Source organism: Euprymna scolopes, chromosome 3 (genome assembly GCF_053919585.1).
Source record: "Euprymna scolopes isolate OS-2025 chromosome 3, ASM5391958v1, whole genome shotgun sequence".
NCBI classification, from domain to species: domain Eukaryota; kingdom Metazoa; phylum Mollusca; class Cephalopoda; order Sepiida; family Sepiolidae; genus Euprymna; species Euprymna scolopes.
This window is the reverse complement of record NC_136484.1, coordinates 144,320,231-144,332,443: the sequence shown is the minus strand read 5'-3', so window position 1 is coordinate 144,332,443 and position 12,213 is coordinate 144,320,231.

The following is a 12,213-nucleotide window of genomic DNA, read 5'->3' as shown; positions in this document are numbered from 1 at the left end:
CTATGCTGATTAAAGGAGAAGGGCCATAAAGTTTTGGCTACTGATGTAATGTATATAAGCACATCTGGGTCTTTCCTCCTGGAATATTGTGATTGTTAAGGCATAAATACCGGCGACCAGAGGCGTTCGAGAGAGACGTCGAAAGGTACGAAAGCCTCACGTTTAAATCGCCCACTTCTACTACGACACGCGTTCCATACTGCGACATATCAAATTTATTACTCGAACTGAAGCAAAATCGCTCAGCTACTTCAAACTTTTCCGAGATCATATCAGCTATATTATCATGGAGGACAATGTTATTAAATATGTAAATACATTTTCTGTGTTTGTGAAGAAAACAAATATTAAATATAATATGATTATATTTAAACTATATCACTTATTTTACAGCGGGAATATTAAAAAAAAAATGCAAACAAAACAAAAACTTTATTTTACTAAAGGAATGAAAAAAAAAAAACTTACTGCAATGAACAAAATATTTTCACCCCGAAGCAATTAGAAACAGTAAATGATTTAACGAGAAACTTGTTTCTGTTGAATATATTCAGTTTCTCGACTATCACTGTGGTTCTGTTCATTTATATTTATAGTGTGCTCCGAGTAAGATGGCGGACCAAATGAGATAAACTTGAGGACCGGATATGGGCCACGGATCGAAGGTTGCCACCCTGTTCTAAAATGACATTTTTATACCCTATCAGTTAAAAGGAAGCAGGGATTTTTTTGTTTCCATAGAATCCTACTTTAACACAACCACTTCTCAGCACGATGTCAGTGTCTCCTTTACACACTATCAGATTTATTTAATAATCACGTGGGGTTATCAACCACGTGGTGTCTAATACGAACAGTTTTGTGTTTATATAACTAGTACAAAGCCCAAATAAACAGAATAAGTCAATACATATTTGACCAAAAACATGTTTACGGTAAACGATATTGCCTTATTATTTTCCTTTTACTTTACCTTTGATCTTAATTGGTATTGAGATTATTAGCACGAACCAAACTGAAAATCGATAACAAAGAGAAAGAAAAAAAGTGGATCACAGCAGTATAGATTGATGTTTTGCGAAAGGAAAACACCTTTGAAGATTTTGATACTAGACCTATGTTTGACTTTCAGGCTAAGATCAAAGTGTATAATCTTTTATGTTATCAATAAGAGAAAGAGAAATCATTTTAGATTTATCTTTGTCCAGATTCAGAGTTTTCCCATTTCGGAGAGTAAGAATATCTCCACAGTACGTCCCGATCTTGTATATAACTTTAACCCCGAGGGGAAGTATGTAAATGATATCTCACTGCTGATACAATTCTCTACTTATATAAAAAGGATGTAGTACTGTTGCCACATCTTGGCAGGAGCTGCTAGAAAGACCTTATTCTGCCTTGACAGAGTTCAACATAGAATTCGTAGCCTAGTAGCAGATGCCCTTTTCTTTTCCCTGCAACCTTTTTCCACAGAAGACATGTTGCGAGCCTGTCTCTGCTTTATCGTTATTTTCATGGCGAGTGCTCGTCTGAACTCCAATATATGATCCTCCCTCGCCAAACATTCACGAAAAACACTAATCTAGCTGAAGCCACTATCAATAATTTCCCCACTTTGTGCCTAAACCTAAACGTAGATTCCATGAACAAAGCTTCTTTCTTAGAACTGCACACACGTGGGACTGTCTTCCGTTTGCCTGCTTACCAGCTGAATACATGGTCATTTTCAAGTCCAACGTAAACAAATTCTTGTTGAACCATCCCCTTAAGTAATCCAATTTACCAAATTTCTACTACTGATTACTACGATATTATCCCATTGACTACAATACACTCAATAACCCTTATCTTCAAGTGGCCTCCGAGCCTTGTTAAGTGGTGACTCCTATGTAAAAATAAAAAAAATCAAGACTTCGATACTAGACTTGAGTGAACAATTCTATAAAAAGGGTGAGAGAAATGTAATGAAGACCAAGTGAGGATTATTTGTTTTTAGTCTCCGGTTCATATCAAATCTGAGCAAAAGATTTTGCTAATTTAAAATTTCATCTTGTAAAATGAACAACTGTTTTAGAAAATATTTATCGATAAAATTAAAGACCTTCGTTATCTATAACTTGCTTTCATTTGTCAACGAGTTTATAAATGCCTCGCTTGTAAAATTTTTTAGGTTTTGATGTGAAATATGAATTTAAATAATGTTCAATCTCCTCTCGTGATGTTAATCTAAGCCCATCTAAATGGTTTTGTAATCCTCGAAATAAGCGATAATCATAGGGAGCTAGGCCAAGAGAATATAGAAGATGAGACGAGATTTTCCAACCACATTTTTCTAGATCTTTGTTGTGCGCGGACAAGCATTATCCTGATGGAAGATTTTTATTGAGTAAAGAAGCTAGTTTTTAGGTTAACATGAGTGTAAAATTTTGCAGAAAAATATGAATCATGGTGGTTTAATAATCTGAAAGAAAACAGTTATAAATTAACTATGGCAAAGTAATAATTATATGCATAACATAACAAATTACAATGGTTTAAAATGCCCTTCTACAAACCGGCAATTCTTTTGGCATCGACTGGATATAACATACTCAAGATAAAATTTTCCAAATTAAAGCATTTATGTAAAAGATTTTATACTTCAATTATTAAAATATTCAAATATTTTACAGGCAGATGTTTGAAAAATAAGTTGCAAACAATAGATTTAATTTAACACAAGAGTAATGACAACTTAGCGTGACACACACAATATATAGACGTGTTCACAATTAGTCAAATCACGCAATCAATAGTAATAAACCGGAAGCCGGTAAAATCGTAGTTTAGCATTGTTTTATATGAACGTTTTGGCGTTAAAATATATTTTGCATTACCCATGAAATCTGAAGAAAAACATTTTTTCAAATAAGTTCAAATATGCTAGTATTTTCAAGATGGTGGCATATCACGCTTCCATACCAGCATAACAAAAATTATAGGAGAGAGAGAGAGAGAGAGAGAGAGAGAGAGAGAGAGAGAGGTTTAGTTTACGGTATATCAATCATCTATGGTTTTATTGACGAATAAAGTTGGCAAATGTAATTATATATGTAGAATAATTATTTTATACTCTTAGAACACATTGCTCTCAGAATGAAAGATACTCATTGAAAACACTATGAATGAACATCAGTTACAGTCATCTAGTTTCTGTTTAGGAAGAAAATATAAAAGAAATAAAACTTTTGGATTAAAAAAAAATCCATTTGGATGGGGAGAGGCTCATGAATATTATGGCATCACGTGACAACTGATCGGATTGGGCCTTTCTGACTTTCTGCTTAATCGAATGGCCGAAATAGTTCAGCCACTAGGATCTCATCCTAAGGCATCACAGGTAGTCAACCACGGCTAACAAGTGGCATCGTTTTCGGGGATTTCTGAATAGGGTTGAATTCGTGGCCCCGCAAACAGAGAGAGAGAGAGAGAGAGAGAAAGAGAGAGAGAGAGAGAGAGAGAGAGAGAGAGAGAGAGAGAGAGAGAGAGAGAGTCGAGGATAATTTAAGTATTACCGAATAATTTCCTTTAGTTGCTGAATGTTTAATCGCCGATACACCCCCCATTAAAAACAACAAATCAAAGACAAATGTACAAGAAACAAACTAAAAATAAACGAATGAATATCAAGACATTCTCCCTCGAAAAACATCCAACAGAACGAAAAGGAAACCTTAAATGATTTTTCTTCAGATCATATCGAAGTCAGACAGTAACGTCGATATTTTCGATAAATACAAAAGAAGATTAGTAGATGCAAGCGAAAAAAAAAAAAAAAAACGAAAAAGAAGAAAAAATGAAAAAAAATAATCAAAGAGAAACAAAAAATAGATGGCGCCTTTGATTCGCGTGTCCTAAATATGGCGGTCAAGCATTAGTCAATGTTGTTATCAGTTGTCAAGCAGACCAGAAAGATCAAAAGTGTTTTCTTAAGTTAACATTTATATCGATAGAATCATGACGTTCATTAGTCATTCGAAGTGCAGGTGATTTGGTAGGTATTTAGAACTCCACCCACCCTGCATTTGTTGAAGTCTTTGTTCAAATACTTAAGTTTGTGGAATAGCATTTTCCTTGGTCTGTCACGCGGTAGCCAGAAATGCCATTTTTGCTTAGTCGGTCACGTGTTAGCTGAAAATATTATTTTACCCTGGTCGGCTAGGTGGTAGTTCGAAATACAATTTTCCTTTGGTTTGTCACGCTGTAGCTTGAAATATCATTTTCCCTGGACTGTTAAGTTTTAAATACTATTTTCTGGGCTAAACACGCAGAAATATAGAAAGCAAAATAATCTTATCTAAACATTCACATATTTGTATCTGTGTTCACGGAAGCTTGCGTCTTCTGCGCATGCTCACAAAGAGTGTCCTTGACCCGTGGCGCAGTGGTTAGAGTACTGGGAAAAATCAATTGTAAAAGTGATATTCTCCTGAAGGTTGAAGGTTCAATCCTCAGTGTGAACAACCGAAAATATACATTTGCGAATTACTTAGGATCACTATCCAGTCATGGTTGACGGAACAAGAGCACGCTACTCCCGCGACGTAAATAAAGGTGTTCCGCTCAATATTCCGTCCAAATTCCCGAGTTCGACAAAAACATTCCCACGTTTGACACGATACACCTGAGGAAGGTTGGAGGTTACATCGACCGAAACATTGAAATGTTATTTGCTGAAAAAAAAAAAATTAAAAAAAAAGGAAAATAAAAAAAAAGGAAAATTAAACTGTTTTTTAAAGACAGAATTTCATAAATAGGAAAATGTGTAAATTAACAGCCAAATTTCTTGTCATTTTTTGCAACCATTTTACTTGTTAAAAATGTATTTGTTGCATTTTCAATTAAGTATGGTGTTTTGTTTTTAAAACGACGAAAAATAGAGATTGTGCACGGGAAGAAAACGGACGGTGGGATGCGAGAGACAATGCCTACAGTCAGTAAAAGGTTCGGAAAATAGTGCAGTCAAATGAGAGAAAGTGTAGTTAAGAGAACGTGCGATAGAAAGAGTGAGGAAGATCCCATACTACGCGGAACAAATATGTATCAAGAACAGAGGTCCGTAGTTAAACTGCATACATCCACCTGACAACAGGCGAATTGGGATAAAATTGTATTTGATCTTTCTTTCCCATATGGTACGAAGTGTTCTGTAGTTATGTCATGGGAACGTTAATCAATCAAAAACTATTTGGCTATGCTAAAATCTTGCATGGTGGTTTATGTTACCAAAAAGCATCAGGTCTATCATCAGATTTAGAAAAATCAGAAAGCGAAATTCCGGTCAAATTTTGACCTTGATCTACCTTATCAATCATACTGGATTACATTGGCTACAATATGGTCCAAGTAGCGAGTCTCTGATGAAATAAACAACAAAAAATAAAAAAAAAGCAAAACAAAACTAAAACGAAGTTATCGCCATTATATTTTCTGTGACCTTAACTAGATATCCTAAAATTAAACTAGTTCTAAGTTAACTATGTCTAACTTGTTGAACAAGTTTAGTGACGATTAATCAAGCGATATGGATACTAGGTTGTACCCAAGCAAAACAACACACTCGATCGAAAAAACCTATGTAAGAAGTAATTAAACTCCTAGTAAAATAAAATTAGATTGTTATAAAAATAAATTATAATTGCACTTTAGTGCATACTTCAAGATTCTACAGTAAAATATTTCTTGCTGTCAGTTTCACTAATATTGCGATCGTTAGTCAAAGATATTTTCAATCATAGATAGCTATTACAGTTTCCAAGACACACGGTTTACTTTGTCTCACGGCATATCAACCCTTTTCGAGTGAGTGTAGAAACCATATATTCTATAAGAAATTCATTGAACACAAGTTAATATTTTGCCAATGGATACAGGTGAATATATTGTAGAGGACTAGGATATATAAATGCTAATCCCGTTACAAAAGAAAATAATGAAACGAATGGAATTGAAGGAAACAAAAACTCAATTGATGGATAAGATAAACGTGTCGTTTATTTACTGTTGAAAGAATGAATGTTTTAGATATAACACGTGTTCATGTCCGCACGAGTGTAACCATCGTTTGTTGCGGGACTGGCGGTGCAGAAAGAAAGAGGAAATGTGTGTTCATCTCACTATCGTTTGTTCGCGCGTGGGAAGAGAAGTGAGTAATATAATGGAAAGAGAAATGGCAGTCCATCGTGTAGACAAAGAAAAAGATAGAGCGTTGACATCAGTTAAACTGTGCGCCATGTTAGAAGTCAGCTACGCGGTGGTGTTCTCTGGGACAAGTTGTATATATATATATATAGAGAGAGAGAGAGAAAGAGTGAGAAAGTCAATCCAGGTTATGGAGATAGAAAGCGTATAAAGTGTACGTACTGTTTGTTGGCTTTTTGTCCCACATAGTAGCAAGTGGTGTGAGGTACGCGCATGCGCGTGAATGCCGAAAAGACACGCTGTCGGTCCGTAGACCGTCCAGCTAGGAGGCTGATCTGAAAAAGGCTGGAAACAGCTTGTCTCTTGCTTTTATAGCCATTTCCAGTGGTCTTTTGCGCATGTGTGGATTTCCTTTGAAAGGGGAAGTGACGTTGTCCTTGTGTGCGTACGTGTGCTAGTACATGTGTGTACGTTAGCGTGTGTGTATATACACGTGAATGTGAGTATGTACGCGAACGTGAATATATGTACGTGTGTGGACGTGGGCGCGTATGTTTGTGTGCGCGTATGTATATGACAAGTAATATAGCTTGAGATGTGAACGCATGTTTTTGTTTGAGACTAGAAAAGGCTCGCGCAATATTCATACTTTTCTCCAATGTTTTACTTGATTAGTGATCACTTTGGATTTAAACACCGATTAGCAGATTTCATTTTTCTAATCAACATCTCTTGCACCGCTTTTCCCTCCCCATAATACGCCATAACACGGACTTCAATAGAGAATACATAATATTCGCAGATGATTTTTTTTATTACACCATGAACAGGTGTTAATTCCGTTTTCTCATATCAGCTTTCCGATCATAAAAACAAAAATCGAACCCTCCTCAAATCAAACACTAAAATATAAGCAACAAAATAAAAAGTTTTTTTTTCTTTCTTTAACCTTTCTGTTTACGGCATATAATCATACATCATATTTGTGATGAAAACTAAGCCAATTTCTAAATTTGGATTTTATAATACACACAAATCTTAGCGTGTACATGTTATATAAATGTGAATGTATGGCGAGAGTGAGAGTTACACTGAAATATTTCCCCACCTGCTTTTCTCATTGGCCAATCTTGTGTTTACGCCTAGGATCTCCATAAAGTCACTTCGTGCGCGTATATATTTATATTTACATGGAGGTCACCACTTATAAAGGCCCAGAGGCCACTCAGGGATAAGGATTATTGCGTGTACAGTAATCAATGAGATAGTATTGTAGTAATCATTGGAGATTTGATAGAGTGTCTTACTTAAGAGGGCAGTTTGTCAGGAATTTGTTTATGTTGGACTTGAAGACATCCAAGTTGTAGTCAGGTGGGAAACAGGCAAACGGAAGAGAGTTCCACAGTCGTGCACTTCTGAGAAAGAAGCTCTGCTCATGGAATTTACATTTGAATTTAGGCACAGATAAAGAGTGGGGAAAATTATTGACAGTAGTTTCAGCCAAACGAGTGTTTCTCGTGAAAGATTGGCGAGGGGGGACCAGAGATTGAAGCTCAGACGAGCACTTGCCATAGAAATAACGATAAAACAGACAGTCTCGCAACGTCTCTTCTGTGGGAGAGAGGCTGCAGGGAAGTCTATTTTGTACGCTGTCAAGGCAGGATAGGCTGCTTTTCCTGCCCAGATATGGCAGCAGTACTCCATCCTTGAACGTATTTGGCTTTTATACAGATAGAGAATTGCATCAGTAGTGAGATATATTCTGGAGCGGTAGAAGGATCCCACCATTTTCCCAGCGTCTTTGGGAACAAACCTGATGTACGTGTTCCATTTCAGATCAGGAGTAAAAGTCAAACCCAGAAGCTTGTCAAAACATGGAGCCTCTCCAAGACAAGAGTCATCCATTTCAATTGATGCCAGATGGGGATCAGAGCGTTGATGATGTAAAAATAGAAGTTTGCTTTTGGATGCATTAAAAGGAACCAGCCACCCCTTCCCCCACTGTACCATGCGCTCAAGATCAGAAGAGAGAATTAGAGAGAACCTTGTCATTTAAGGCCTTTGATGCGTTGCCATAGATGGTCGTGTCATCAGCATAGATGTCAAGAAATGATTTAAGTATGTGTTTTGGAAGATCATTGATGTAGATCAGGAAGAGAGTTGGGCCCAGGATGGACCCATGAGTGACTCAAGCATTAATACTGTGGGTCTCTGATTTCTGCCCATCAACCACTACTCTTATGAGCCTATCGGAGAGAAATGATTTTTTTTACACAGGAATCACCACATTATCAAGGCCAAGAGGCCACTCAAGGATAAGGGTTAAAGAGTGTACAGTAGAAATTGGACAATATAGTAATCATTGGTAATGAAAATTCGGTTAATTTGATAACTTATATGGAACGGCTCATCAAGAACTTATTTACGTTAGACTTGAACACAACAATATTGTAGTCAGCTGGAAAGCAGGAAAACGGAACACAATTCCACAGGCGTGCAGTTCTAAGAAAGAAGCTTTGTTCATGGAATCTACGTTTAGGTTTAGGCACAGATAAAGAGTGGGGGGGAATTATTGATAGTGTTTTCAGCTAGACGAGTGTTTCTTGTGAAAGTTTGGCGAGGGGGGACCATAGACTTAAGCTCAGTCGAACACTTTCCATGAAAATAACGATACAACAGAGACAAACTCGCAACATCTCTTCTGTGAGATAGAGGTTGCAGGGAAGAGAAAAGGACATCTTCTACGAGGCTACGAAGTCTATTTTGAACTCTATCAAGGCAGGACAAGTCTTTTCTAGCAGCTCCTGTCCAGATATGGCAACAGTATTCCATCCTTGGACGTACCTGGCTCTTATATAGATAGAGAATTGCATCAGCAGTGAGATATCTACCGGATCGATAGAAGGATCCCACTATTTTTCCAGCGGCCTTGGCAACAGATTTGATGTACGTGTTCCATTTAAGATCAGGAGTAAAGGTCAAGCCCAGAAGCTTGTCAAAACTTGAGGCCTCCTGAAGACGAGAGCCATTCATTTCAATTGATGCCAGATGTGGATCAGAATGTTGATGATGTAAAGAGAGAAGCTTGGTTTTAGATGCATTAAAAGTAACCAGCCACTCCTTTCCCCATTGTACTACGTGCTCAAGATCAGAGGAGAGAGAATCGGAGAGAACTTGGTCGTTTACTGTCTTAGATGTGGTACCATAAATGGTAGTGTCGTCAGCATAAATGTCTACAAATGATGTAAGGGTGTGATTTGGAAGATCATTAATGTAGATCAGGAAAAGAGTTGGGCCCAGAATGGACCCCTGAGGGACACCAGCATTAATACTGTGAGCTTCTGATTTTTGCCCATCAGCTACTACTCTTATGAACCTATCAGAAAGAAATGATTTAAAAATGTAGAAGACATTTCCAGCTATACCATAGCTAGAGATCTTGTGAAGTAAACCTTTATGCCATACCCTATCAAAGGCCTTAGATATGTCAAGAGCAATTGCCCTAGAAAGGTAGCCTCCGTCGAGAGATTTGCTAATCCAATGAGATATAGCTGTAAGCACATCTGCTGTAGATCTAGCAGAACGGAAACCATATTGAGTGTCACTAAGAAGGTTATTTTTGTTGAGATGGTTGATTACTTCTGTATTTAACACAGATTCCAGCAACTTACTCCTGACGCACAGAAGACTTACTGGCCTGTACTGAGAGGGGGGTGAGCGATCACCTGAATTCTTAAATACAGGGCATACTGATGAGTTTTTCCAGGGTGATGGGAAACTATTCTCCTTAAGACAACGTTTAAACAGTTTTGTAAGTATGGGCGCTAGTTCAGGTTGAAGTTTTTTGAGTACTATAATTGGAATACCGTCCGGGCCAGTTGCTTTACTGGAATCAAGGTTTTTGATTATCTTGGCATCATCAGGTACAGATATACGTATATCACATAGCGTGTTTTCTGATACAGGAGGAAATATTGGGGGTTGGCGGCCTTGGTCACAAAGGGTAGAATTAGCTGCAAAGGTCTTGGCAAAGAGTTTGGCTTTGTCTGATGACGAGATTAACTCAGGTCCATTGATGATAGTTGGGATAGAGCACACGCTTCTGTTCATGATTCTGTTTGCTATTTGCCAAAACTGGTGGGAACCAAGCCGCTGCTCAGCTACTTTGGACTTAACGGATTGAACATACAACTCTCTCGCGTTCTTTATTACTTTCTTACAATAGTTGCTGGCAGTCCTGAAAGCGGCTTTAGTTTCCATACATCTATTACGTTGGAAGCAGTGGAAAAAGTGATTTCTTTGCGCAAATGGCAGCAGCACATTCTGGAGAGAACCATGGCTGGCTGTTAGGTTTTTGCTGGAATTTTTTCGAGGGTATGAAACGGTCTATACCTACAATGAACCATTCTGTCAGGTCTGATACTATAGAGGACACATCCTTTTTAAACATGGAACGCAGAGGTAGATCCAATATAAATGCACGGAAGCTATCCCAGTCAGCCTTAGTGTATCGATATACTGTATGATGGAGAGGTACGTCTGGGGACTTATTACATTTCATTTTTATCTTAATTGATACAACAGAGTGGTCGGAAGATCCAAGAGGCGACAGAACAGAAACTGAACATAGTTCAGGGCAAGTTGTGAGAAAAAGGTCTAGTAGGCTTGCATACTGGCCATCATTGTCGGACACACGGATGGGTTCATGAACAATCTGAGTGAGGTCATAGGCAATGGAGAAATCATGACAGAACCTACCCTCATCATCGGTCTTGTTTGAGTGGGTCAACCATTCGACGTTGTGAACATTGAAGTCTAATGATTGAAAAAACATTTCCAGTGATACCGTAGCTGGAAATCTTAGTGTGTGCGCGTGCATTAGAGTGTGTGCGTGCGCGCGTGTATACGTGTGTGCATAATAGTTTGCGTGTGTGTGTGCAAGATCGTTTTCTATTGATATTGAAACGGCTGGCTCGATTTTTTTTGTGTAATTTATTTGTCTGGGAGTGTCCTTAGATTGTTTTCTTTTTATCGAATGCATTCGATAAGTATCGAAAATCGATAATCTCAAAATCCAATTAAAAAAGAACAGTACGATTTTGACTAAAGTTAACGCTGTGGTAATAATTCAAGCCATTATATAAAAATAATTTTATAAAATCACCAGTACGTTCTCTACAGTGCAATATAACCTACAGTGTATTGTGAAGTTACCATTAAAGGGAGTCATTGATTGAAAAAAAAATACAGACAATTACTATTAAAGGGAGTAATGTAAAGCTTCCTTCTGGTGCACCGCTGTGTTTCCTCGACTAGATCAGGCGAATAGGCGATTTCGCTGCTTTCAATGACAAAGTATTAACCGCGTGGAACACTGGTTTATCACCATTCAATCTCAAGCAACGGCGGGTCTCTTCGATATATATATTTTATATAAATGTTGTACTTTAATGGAAGGTGCTTGGATGAAATCAAAGAATTAGTATTCCTCTCGATGTAAATGCCTTCGACAAACAGCAAAATCCCATCCTTACAGCAAGGAGATCGCTAAATGCCGGAAAGCCTACTTCTTCCCTCACACTGCGAGAGTTTGGAATTTCCTTCCAGGCTCCTGCTTTCCTGACATGCAGAAATTCAAGTGTAATGTGAACAGACACCTCGCTGCCCAACTCCCTACATAGTGTCTCTGCAAATTTGAGCCATTTTCGTCTATGGCACTGTGAATATATATATATATATATATATATATATATATATATATATATATAGAGAGAGAGAGAGAGAGAGAGAGAGAGAGGGTGTACCCGTTAAGAGTGGAATATACGTATAAAAGCCAATTTAGAAATTGGCTTTGTTTTCCTCACAAATATAATACAAGATTAGGTCGTAAAAAATATCTTTTTACTTTTAAAAACATTTTTTTAATAGATTTTATGTAATATATACACGTATTTCAGTGTAACTCCCACTCTCACATTAAATTAGGACGTTCGCGTCAAGAGCTGGGTATAAGTAAAAAACAAAACAAAACAA